Consider the following 12524-nt stretch of genomic DNA (forward strand, 5'->3'; position numbering starts at 1 on the left):
CCCCTGTTTGCATGCATGCTCTCTCTCTCTCTCTCAAATAAATAAAAACTTAAAAAAAATGAAATAAAAACATGGTGTGAAACAGCTGGACTCTATGGAGTCTCTGAGCTCATGGTTACATGTTAACTTTTATAGCACTTATGATTTTTCACCTTCCAAATTAGCATTTAATTATTGTATTTGTCAAGGTACTTAGTTCTTTCTGTGTTAAGAAAGACAACAAAAAGACATCAGTGCCTTCAACGATGAATGAATATTTCACTGTCACTTATACTATAGTCAAATGCAGGTGCAGATCCAGGACTTTCATTGAAAATGGGCTATATGCCATGTGCTCTCCTCAAAGAACTCATCACTGGTCATAACCTGGTAAAAACTATGTCTTACTTTTCCTATGTGCATATTTTCTCACCTTTTAAAAATGACTGAGTGTAATAAGTGAATGATACATGAATGCATCTTTTTCCCCTGCCCTTTCCTTTCCCACCATATCTATTTTCCAAAGCTCTTTAAGCTATATTCTTCCCTTAAATTATAATTACTTTCCACAAGTTTTTATTATTTTTTTCATATTCAAGTTTTCCACAATCAATTATTTTTAAAGACCTCTCACTTAGTGGTACAGACAATTGTAAACAAAATACATTTATTGAAACAACAGACAGGAGATAATTAGCTAATGTGTACAGGTGGTAATGACAGACTTTTGGAAGAATATAGCAAATAACAGTTTGTGGAAATTAGTTTTCTTTCAGCTAGGATGATTTGACAATCTTTGCCAGAATATGCAAAAATTTTATGATGAAGAGCTAAGCAAAATACTAGCCAATTCTTGAGTATTTGCATATCTGACAGCTTCTATTTTCAGATTTTATTGATGAGATTAAACATATTAAGTAATAAAGTACTTTAGGAGTTCTCTTCTAATTTTTATTTGATTTTATTTCCCACAGTACCAGCAATGAGCAGGAAATCATTTGTAATAATTCTGAGACAGTAGGAAAGTAGGGCTCAACCAGAATGGTGCTCTATTACCATATGTCAGGTAGGCCCACCTGTCTCTAGAATATATGAGGAGAACAGAGGATTCTGAGTCATGAAGTAAAATGGGTAATGTGGAAAACTTTCTGTTTTTCCTCAGACTGTCTCAGGGCACATTCATTATTCAAGGCCTGAATTTTTATTACTTCTCAAAATATATATGTATCAGTGTCCAGGTATAGTCACTCAAAACATTACAAAGGCAAATGAGAATGACTTTGAAGCCGACTTACTTTAGCCTTACCAACCTGTGCTCCAGTAATTGAATTGCTTGATATGGGTATCTATCTATATACTTAAAACTAAACTTCAATTTCAAATTTTGCTGAAGAAATAAAATCTGCATCCCTTATAACTCCAGTTTGTGTTATACTGAAGGTCAAGAGCATGATCTCAAGGGAAAGTATTTGAAGCAACTAGGGCAGTCATAATAACCTGATGTTATTTTTCTTAAATCTAATAAAAATCTTATAGATTAATAAAGATTTATAGTTTTCGTGGAATTTTTCACATCCATTTTTATTTTTCATTATATGGAAAAGGAAACTGAGATTTGTAAACACTAAATGTGTTGCCCAAGGTCACTCAACTATCAAACTCTACACAAGTCTTTTGGCTCCTAGTCCTATTTGTTCCAGTACACTAAGTAGTAGTTTGAAGAAAGAGAGAGACAGAGGAAGAATTAGAGGGAGAAAGAAAGCAATAGAAGGAAGAGATAAAAGGAAAGAGGAAACTATGCAATCAATTTCCACTGTGAGGACATGTATTATTTAAGACCGACCAATTACTAAGATCTACTTTGAGCAGACTGTTTTCTCATATCATTTTAGCCTTAAAACAAGTCTAGAAATTAAATCACTTATATGAGAGAAACCAGAGGCTTAGAGAGATAAAGTAAGTTAGCCAGGTTACATGACTCGGTAATTGGCAGAGCCAAACAAAAACTCAGGTCTTTCAGTTAAGTCTGTCATTATTAAATGCAGTATTGTTACAATAGCAGAACAAAGTATGTATCAGTGGGTATATGTATGTAGATCCTCCTAGACATTTCTAAGTGGGAGAATTTTTTTTTTAAGTGGGAGAATTTTAAGACAATTAGTGTTTATATGAAGAGTTTATAAATGTCAATATAAGTATTAGAAATACTAGTCTAAAAATAGACCCTGTTTTTCATACATTACCTAATTGTGTATAATTTGAAAGCCATTAATTTATTTTTCCACTTATAATTATCCAACCGTAATCCAAACAAATATTAATTCTATAGCTACCATGTGTAAGTTCATGGAAAATGAATCATTACAGATTATTCCCACAAGCTTGCAGTCTGTTAAGGAAGATGAAATGTCCATGAAAATTCATATAAATATGATACTGGGTATATAGAGCACTATGCTTTAGGAGATGAGAGAATAATTGTTGCTTGAAAGTCCAGTGAAGTTTGTGTGTGATTAGTAAAGTAACTTTCAAGTGGCTGCAAAAGTGCTGATGGCAGGTTGTATAAATCAGACAGGAAGAATGGAAGGAATGGGACACGTAGAAGATAATGCTGAGGTAAAACCTGGATAATTCAGATCTGGGACATGACGCAAGGCAGGGGGAGGAGTCAAGCGATTCCCAGCAATGTTCTGCCTCTCAGTGCCCAGGACCATGAAGAGAAGGACAAAGGAAACATCTTTGAGGGAAGATTAGGAAGTTTGTTTCCAGACTGTATTGTAGGTACTTGTCAGGAAACCAGATGACATTGAAACTGACAAGCACTCCTGTTTACTTTTAAATATTATTTGTTATAAAAATAATTTTCTAGGGTAGTGGAAGGGGAGGAGGGCAGGGGGTGGGGGTGAATGGGTGACGGGCACTGAGGGGGGCACTTAAGGGGATGAGCACTGGGTGTTATTCTGTATGTTGGCAAATTGAACACCAATAAAAATAAATTTATTATTTAAAAAAATAATAATTTTCTAAATATTCCATCAGGGACTCATATTCAAGACATCACTCTTGTCCTTGACTATATTCCCTGTTACCTTTCTCTTGCTCCTTCCTGAGTCCTTTCAGTTCTACTGCCACATATCTTCCATCTGTCCTCTTCTCTCCTTTCTGAGGACTCCTACACTTTCCTGGATTGTGGGTACCATGATGCAGAGGTGAGCATACACTGCTTTTCCTGTCAGGCTATTTCTCATCTATAAACTGCCAGGAACTCAGGTTCCACCCACGCATCGCATTTCCTCTGTTCGTGGACCTCTTGTTGCCTGATCTGCTGTGTAAGCAGCTCCCAGTCATACTGCTGTCATCACTTGGCATGCTATTCAAGGCTGGATTCTAGGTGCTTGGCGTGGGCCAGGAGGCAAAGTAATGCTGTACTCTGCTTAGGACTGCTTCTCGTTCCCTCAGCCTGTATATAATTTGAATGCCATTAATTTATTTTTGAATGAAGTCCCATTAAGACTTATAGAGAAGACCTAGCAGAAAGACTGGTTGTAGAGGAAGAGCAATACCCCTGCATCTGCCTTGTTGGGCTCTTTCTGAGGCTCTCCGCTGCAGTCAGTATAGCTTCAGACTCAAAATGTTCTTCATTCTCTGAAGCTTTGTCCATACCTAGCCTTACTTCCCACAGGGCCTTCCTTATATGACATGGGTGGCAAAGTTCTTGCAACAGCTATTTGCACCCTCTGCCTTTGCCTCTTCGGTCTTTATTTCTAGAATCTAACTCAAAGGTGCTAGACTTTCTCGTTTCTCATGGTGAATGTTCTCCTTAGAGTCTCATAGAAACTGCTGGCTTCCTCCCCTTCACCTGGCATTTGGCTTCTGTTAGATTCCTGCTAGTCAAATACACATGCCTGAACCCCAATCACTAGGATAATTAGAGTTCTTTTCTAAGGAGAGTGCTTAGCCTTCACAAAAAAAAAAGTCGATGGTAATGGTAATTGGGTTGGAATTGTATCATGTCTGGCATCAATATCCCATATTCAATCTTCTTGAATATTAACTAAATCTGAAAGAAAAATAATCACTAAAAATACTACTACACTCAGTTGATTTGTTTATACTTGTTCTCCCTTATACCTCAACTTTTATATTTAGAAAAAAGGCATAAATTTGTCTATATCCTACCTATATTTCTCTGTGTGTCTGTGTGAGCACATGCATGTGTATATGTATCTATATAAATTAAATTGAGACATAACTGTTTCTTAGTTATCTCTGCTAAAAGTTAAAAGGCCATGCCTGGTCTACCCTAATGAGGCCCCATTAAGAAGCTGGTAGCAGCTACCAGAGGGAAGTCTAAGTACCTGGGAAGAATTAAGAAACCTTTCTTGAACTTACTCTAAAGCCTCATTCCCTTTTCAGTGGCTGGAATTTAATTATCTTTCTGCTCCTCGAAGTGCCTCTAACTAGATAGGAAGACAGGAGACTCAAAGCATTAAGTGAAACTGTGCAAGTCTAAATTTATTTTAGTTTAAAAAATCATGTAAATCTGCTCTCTAAAACATTCTCCTTATTTATTTAATAAAAATAAAATTAAAAAACAATGTTAAACCCGTCTACTCTCATCTCTGACCATGATTTGTGATGCAGTTTGTTGGCCTATATTGATATGAAGCCCCAGATAGGCTTTGGGGCACAGAAACTAAATTAAAAGTGGTTTTAGATCATCAGAAGGAAGAGATCCAGAGATAGAGTAACCAGAGAGGAATTACAAATATTATAAATATCTCCGTTTTTACCTCATTGATAATTTTCCTCCAGATTTTTCTTTTTAACTTCTTGTGTTTGACCTCCTTACTTGATTTTCTAATGCCTTTGACCCTATAGAAATGCATTTCTATATCTCATTGTGTGTTTTCTATTCTTATCTTCAACTTTTGCTTCTCCGTAGACAAAGCTTTTCTTTTCTAACAATTTGACTTCCCCCTTGCTCCAGCCATTAACTTTTGCTGACTCCTGAGTTTTCAGTTTAGACTCCTTTCTGCCACTCACGAAACCTATTGTGAGCAACTCTGTTTTAATAAAACTCCTGTGGTTTTTGTATCCCAGGATAAAGCTAAGGGGATAATGGAAAGCCTAAGAATTCCTCAACTACAACTACTTTAATAATAGTGAAAGCAACTTGCACCTGAGCATTAGGGTGAGGGAAGCTATATTTAATCTGAATACTTTTCTACAAGGCACATTTGACATCACATCATTTGTTATCTTTTCTGGAGTTGAAAGACTTCGCTTCATGGACACTTTTCTAACAAATATTTAGACATTCCAACATTCACATTGATGAATTATCCTATGGCTTTACCAGTTAATGAGAGACATCTAATTCAGCACTTAACCCGTAAGGGAACTTTGTTGTAAGTTTTCTAGGACATCTCATCGCAAATAACCAGATTGAACCGATTCTGCCAAGTGAGAAGATGTAGCAGGAAGACTGGTTGTAGAGGAGGAGCAAATTGATATCTAAAGAACATTGCTCTTGTTCTGTGTGCAGTGTTTATAAAAATATTATCAGCAGTGCACATTTTTAATCTAGTGAAAATTTGGCAGCACTGCTGAAATCCTTTCTAGCAGAGCATTCAGAATGACTTTAAATAAACAGAGCCAGCAGCCAGGAAATGCAAACTTCAGCAGATTTACTGCAGTAAATGATAGCTACCAAAAGGCTCTCATCCCTGGTTAGAGTTAAATAATTTACTCTTCACTACCATTAAATGTTTTAAAATTATCTCTGTGTGTTTATATGTGTGTGTTTATTTCAGTATAATTATTCCTTCTTGCCACTCTTGATGTTAAATCCTGAAAATGGATCATGGTTCTCCCTAGGTTATTAGTATATAATTTGCCCTCCAGTTAACTGCCCTGTCCTGAATGTACAGAGCCACAGCTGTGAATGACTCCCAGAGTGTTTTTAACTAATTAGTAACCAGACACCATTAAATATAAAAGTTAGAATGGAGCCTTTAACTGGTAGGCTTCTACAAGCATATATAAAGCTTTGTTTTATTTTTTAGGTGAAGTTTAATAGCAAATTCTAACAGCATGGACTGTTCCGCATATTTATCAGTAGACTTCTTTTTTTTCCTATTTCTTTTTCACATACTTTTGTTCTTAATTCATTCTTTTAAAGAAAATTAGAAACATAACATATCATTTCACATTCATTCAACATATGGAGATTTTACTTTTTCCTCCCTTTTCCCTTTCTTATAGGTTAAGAAAATGTACTATTTTTTTCTTACATAGGAGGGATGCCAAAATATTACATTTCAAATCATTTTTTCATTTTATTTATTTATTTATCCACCTTTCATTCAACAGACCACTTACTCTGTATCTGGAAATCCACTAGTCAATAAGGATATAGCTTTTACATGCATTTGGAGGATTTAGTGGATTAATTTATTTGGAACACATACAACACTGCTTGGCATGTGGAATTAGTGCTATACATATCTCTGATACTATTACTGTTGTTATAACTGAGGTCCAAAGAGAGGTAAGTGATTTGCCCAAGTCATTAGGAGTACCTGGTTAGTATTTGACTGAGTTTTTACTTCTAACATTTACAATTGTTATGTTACAATTATACCTCTCCTCTTTTCTTGTAAGATAATCAGGGTAGGTACGATTATACCCATTTTACAGATTGAAGAAATTTTAGATCTCAAGACCTAGGGTCCTCTATAGTTCTTTTTAGTTCTAGAACTAATAAATATAGAGCTTGGATTACAACCTTGCATTTTAATATCTAGCCTAGTATGTTCACTATAATATTGGAATACACATAAAAAGATGAATGTCAGCATGTATACAGTTGATGAATTGGACTTGAGCTGCACAGGTTCACAAATACATGGATTTTTTTATATAAATCAAATGATATTGTGAACATATTTTCTCTTATGGTTTTCTTAACATTTTTTTTCTCTAGCTTTATTAGAAGAATATAGTCTATAATATATATCAAAGTAAGTGTCAATTGATTCTTTATTGGTTAGGCTTCTGGTCAACAGTAGGCTAATAGTAGTTAAGTTTTGGGGGAATCAAAAATTATGCTTGGATCTTTCAACTGCGAGAGGAGGGGGGATAGGCATCTCCTATCTCCTATTGTTCAAGGGTCAAATATGCTTGCTGAAATGGGATGAGCTTAAGGCTTGACACGTATGTATTGATTACCTTTATTCTTTTAAAAATTCACTCTCAAAAACCCAAAGCTCAAAAATATAATTATGTGTGATGGGCCATTGTTACCTCTTGACAGTATTGTCCACATTAACAGTGAAGGTTTATTTCCCATATTATCTTATTTCAGAAATATTAATCTGTGAATCAGAGCATCCTGGTTAATCTCTTTTATGTTGGTGGAATGCAGTAATACTTGCACTTAAAGTATATCAACTCAATGTTTAGTAATAGATTTGTACCAAATGATAGTTTCAGTTTCAAGGAGGAGATAAGGTACGTGTTTAATAATTATACTCCACAACTGCAAAACTCATAATCTGAACAAATTGTGTGAAGGACTTAGGATACCCTATTTACTTAGTCCTCCTGTATAAGAAATATACCTAAATGCACATTAGAAAGTAGGTACTTATAGGTGTTAGAATTTTTAATAATGAAAAATTTAAGTAAGATATGGTTTTAGTTTTCATGGTTTAAACAATTGATTTCCCTTTTCTTAGAACTGAAACTTAGTTTTTTTAATGTTCTGGTTGAATTTATTTTCAGGGTTCACATGTTGGCAGAGTGCTGTAAAAATTTACTATGCCCTATTAATATGATAAACATACTGATTTTTATTATTAGTTATACTCTCCCTAAAATTCCTACACTATCCTATTAAACATAAAGTTCTATATTTTGGCATTAAATTGAGTTGTCATAATTCTCCTTTCAAGTGTGAAATTACACTGGGTTGCTTTATCTTTTTAATTAAGTGTTAATCAATGGTCTTTTATTGTATTTGAAGAGACATATAAATTTCTCTGAAGATACCAAACAACAGCTTATCTTCATTCCCTGGAAAAACTATTTTTTAATGGTCAGATCTGGCCTTGTTTTATTGAATAATGGATTCATGTTGATATGAGCAATGCAATGTGTTTTATTAGGTCATTCCTACAGGAAGTGATGATTCAATCTCTTGAAAAAATAAAATAGTTCTTTCTTCATAATGCCCAGCAACTGGTGAATGTTTTCTCCTTTGTTAGCAGATTTTTCAGAGTTCATTAAATTAGTGTTTGTCATTATTTAGATGTAACCCTGTGCTCTTTTAAATCAGCAAATTGCTGATGCAAGAATATATTTTGGGGTTATATTTTGGCACCCGTAATGCCAAAAAATAAGATACTTACCTGATGTCTGAGTTCTTAGCACTGATTATTAGCTCTTCTAGGAACAACTGTCTAGTGTACCCATAGAGTTTGCTAGAGAATTCATGAGTTTATAACCCAGATAAAACTATTTTGTCCCTATCATACCCTCCTTCTCTTTCTACATTGCATTATCGTCTTTCCCTGGGACAATTTTAAGACTTTTAAAGGTCCATAATGTTCTTATAACAGATTCACTGCATGCATTATATCAACATGTTGAAAAGTTTCCTTTTTCCAAATAATATAAAGTTGATATACAACTGTTATATATGTGTAGGATACAATGAGTTAGAGAACATAGTATTATAATTTGTAAACTTTTATATATTTTCAAATTTTATTTTGCAGCTTTCATTTTTAGATCCAATACATTTTATGTTAGAACCTTAGACGTATCTGCGGGTCCTTGAAAAATTACAGCACCCTCACCTTGGAGCTATGGTGATAATAATTCTTTTTCTTTGCTCTTCTGCCTCTACTTTACATTTTAGACTCATTTTTCTATCACTTTCATAGATTATTTTTCCTCTCATTGTCATTTTCATGATCTGCTCCCTCCAACAATTTTATTTTTTGATGTCTTTTTCTACCTTTTAAAATCTCAACTACTTACCACCTCTCTTGAAATGTACTCCCCCCCCCCCAGGTTCAGATATATTGTCTCCCCTTTTATTAGTATATACAAATGATGTACTGTCCAGCATCAGTTTATGCGAAGTGGAAAATATGTGGAGTTTTCCTGGGGAACCAGTGTCTTCATCATCACACTTTTTCTCCCAAGAGGATATATCACCAGTGAATATCTTCCAAATCTGTTCATTTCAGTTGTTAATAGTTGCTGATATCTACTCTAACTTTGACTATTTCTTCCTTCCTCATTCAGTAAGTCAACAAATAGACTTTTAGGACATTATATATACTTTGCTAAGTTCTTAAATTTAAATTAAAACATTTTAAAATGGAGGGTATGTTAGTTTTCTAGTGTTTCCATAACAAAATATGAGAGACTTGATGACTCAAACAACAGACATTTATTTTCTCACACTTCTGGAGGCTAGGAGTCTGAGAGCAAAATGCCAGCATATAGTCTTAGAATACTTCTTCAAACATCTCTTTCCTTGGTCTATAGATGGCTGCCTTCCTCTCTTTGTCCGCATGGTCTTTCTACTGCATGTGTTGGTGTCTTAATCTCCCCTTCTTACAAAACACCAATCATAAGGGAGTAGGGCCCACCCCAATGAACTCATTTTAACTTTAATTACTTCTTTAAAGACTCTAAATATAGTCACATTCTGAGGTAGTGGGGAGTTTAGACTCCAACATACAATTTTTGGAAGGAAAATTGACACAGTTCGGCCCATAACAAGGGTGATAACAAATAAAATAAATGTCGTGACACATACAATATCCATCCCACCCCTACTGGTAATTATTGTCACAAAGAGGTGAGATTCTAACTCTTACAATGAAATCATTTTGGTGATGGGAGTATCTGGATTTTTATCTAATATGTGGGATGGGGCAATGTTCTTTTCTCCCTTAACCTGAATCTTATAAAGGCTCTTGCCCAGAAGTGTGTGTGTGTGTGTGTGTGTGTGTGTAGATACACACACACACACACACACATTTAATTAACAGAAAATAGTATATATTAGCACTAAGTTATTAGCTCAGGTTTGAAAAAGTCCTCCCTGCCCTCCCCACTCATCTAATCAGTTCTCCAAATCTTGAGATGTCATTTGCATTGCTTATGATGGCTAAAGATGTGAAACATCCTTGTGTTTCCATATCATCACCTCCCTAATCTGCTCTCTGCTACTCCATTTTTGTTGTTCCTACTCTAAAACTAAAATGAGTAGTATACTTATCTTTGGCTACTGGCAGTTTAGTAGAGTCTAGTGTGCCTCAGTCCTATGCTGGTCTGCTGCAGTCTAACACAAGAGAGATGAAAACTTCTTTCTTTCTTTTTTTTCCTGTGCACTTACTCCAACACAGTTCCAGGAGCTGGAATTATAGCAGTGAACCAGTCAAAATTCTTGTTTTCAAGTTGGTCCATGGATCAGGGCCTAAGGTGTCCTCTTGGTTCTTTTCCCTCCTGATGTCTCCAAAGGATTTTGGAGATGTTTGTAAACCAAGGTGATGAATGCTGACATGGATGTAATTGGTGCTATAAAGCAGTTGGAACTAGAGAGAAAAAACAACACAATTTTTCAATCAAGTGTTGGAACTCCAATGTACACCTAAAATGCTTTCTGCAAGAGTAGTGGATGCAGTTAAGGCAGAAAATCTGAAGTTAAACTCAGAAAATCAAGTTCATGGACAATATATAGAAAACTTCATGTCATCTTCAAGTGTTTTTCAAACAACTGACACACAAGAAAAAAACAAAGTTAGGGATTCATCTCCTTTCTCTTTTATGGAATTGCTGATAATTTTTTTTTAACTTGTATCAATTCCAAATGTTATAGCACTTTTGTTTGTGGCTCAATTAAACAGTTTTGAAGATAATGTCAAATCTAGGCAAAATTAAGAGCATAATAGAAAACTTCTATGTGTTTGTGCATTGTATTAGTCCGTAAAATATGCAAATATAGTATAGAGACTTTATAATTAACATATATTATAACATATATTTATGGAACATGAAACATATATTTATGGAACATGAAAGTAAATGTATGATTGAATTTGCCTTGATTTAGAGGTTTAACACTGACTTTTATTATAGGCATAGTAAGAAATACAAGAGAATAGTCATTACGTTGTGAAAAAGTTGGACCAAAATTATGTATTGAATGCACAAAAGTATGCACCTTATCTATCATCTTGTGCCTATTCTCCCATTTGCTTCTCTCCTTCTCATTTCCCTTCCCCTAAAAAAATAATTTGTTTCACATTTGTAAAAGTAATGTCAATAGTTAATCATCTGTGAGAGTAGCCTAAACACTAATTGTTAAAACATAACCAAAATAAGAGACTTTCTTAGATATCATATTTGATAATAAGATAGGATTGTTAAAAAAAAAAGATAGGATTGTTGGTTCCTCTTTAATCAGTTAAAAACAGACTATAAAAATGAAGGTTTTTCTTGAAACTGAATTGTAAAATTAGGAAGATTTATTGTTAAAAACTTTCTCTTGTACAAAATAATCCACTTGATATTAGGAAAGAAAAGCCCAGGTTATATGTATGTCTGAAATATAAAATTTTGAGGAAAAATAGAAATAGGATGGGAAAGTACTTGGTAAATAGTAGTAACCAACTCCAAATGTTCTTACTCCAGATCTGTGTTATCTCTGGCACAGATGAGATCTTTGGGGAATATATGTGAAAGTGGGTTAAGTTTGACTAACCTTATGTAAACCACATCTAGAAGAGAATGGTTACAAGAGTTTGGTCTCAAGCTTTATATGTAGTGCCCAGCAGATCAACTTTTGCAGAATCATGCAGTCAGTATCAAAATCATGATGTCAGTATCAAAATCATGATTAAAATGGGAGAATTTTACATGTATACTAATTGATACTTTCCTGTTATTAAGAGGATGTCAGTATCAAAATCATGATTAAAATGGGAGAATTTTACATGTATACTAATTGATACTTTCCTGTTATTTTGTTTCATTTCTTCTCACCAAATATTCTGAAACCCTATTCCTTTGCAGATTTTTAGTCATTTTTTAACAATTTTTTAAACTTTAGTTGGTAGAATCCATTAGGTAAGGAAGTTAGTATCAGATAATGTTAAAATGTTAAATATTAAAAGATCCACCAATACAGCTTATGGTTATTTGATTTGAACTACTTTCAATCATGATATGATCTTATGTTTGTATTAATGTGAGATTTGATGACTGACTTTCGCTATGTGAATAGATGTAATTAATAGTCATATTGCAAACATTTTGTGTCCATTTTGTGACCTAATTTGCAAACATTTAAAATTATGTTACAATTTTCCTTTGCTGATTAATAAAAAAACTGTTGCAAGATTGTTGAAGGATTTCTTTTCATTTACTGCTTCCAGTTCTTGGTCACACTCTTCAAAGAACGAAGAGGTAGACCAGAGGAAGTGGTCGGCAGCAAAGCAAAGTATTGAACAATAGTACAA

General features: G+C 34.2%; 1 pseudogene; it reads left to right on the forward strand.

Annotated features, from left to right (window-relative positions):
• The first annotated feature begins 9992 nt into the window (after window positions 1-9992).
• LOC140614858 (short coiled-coil protein B pseudogene) lies at window positions 9993-12018 on the forward strand (annotated as a pseudogene).
• Window positions 12019-12524: the final 506 nt, after the last annotated feature.

The sequence above is a fragment of the Canis lupus genome, chromosome 1 (assembly GCF_048164855.1).
Source record: "Canis lupus baileyi chromosome 1, mCanLup2.hap1, whole genome shotgun sequence".
NCBI lineage: Eukaryota > Metazoa > Chordata > Mammalia > Carnivora > Canidae > Canis > Canis lupus.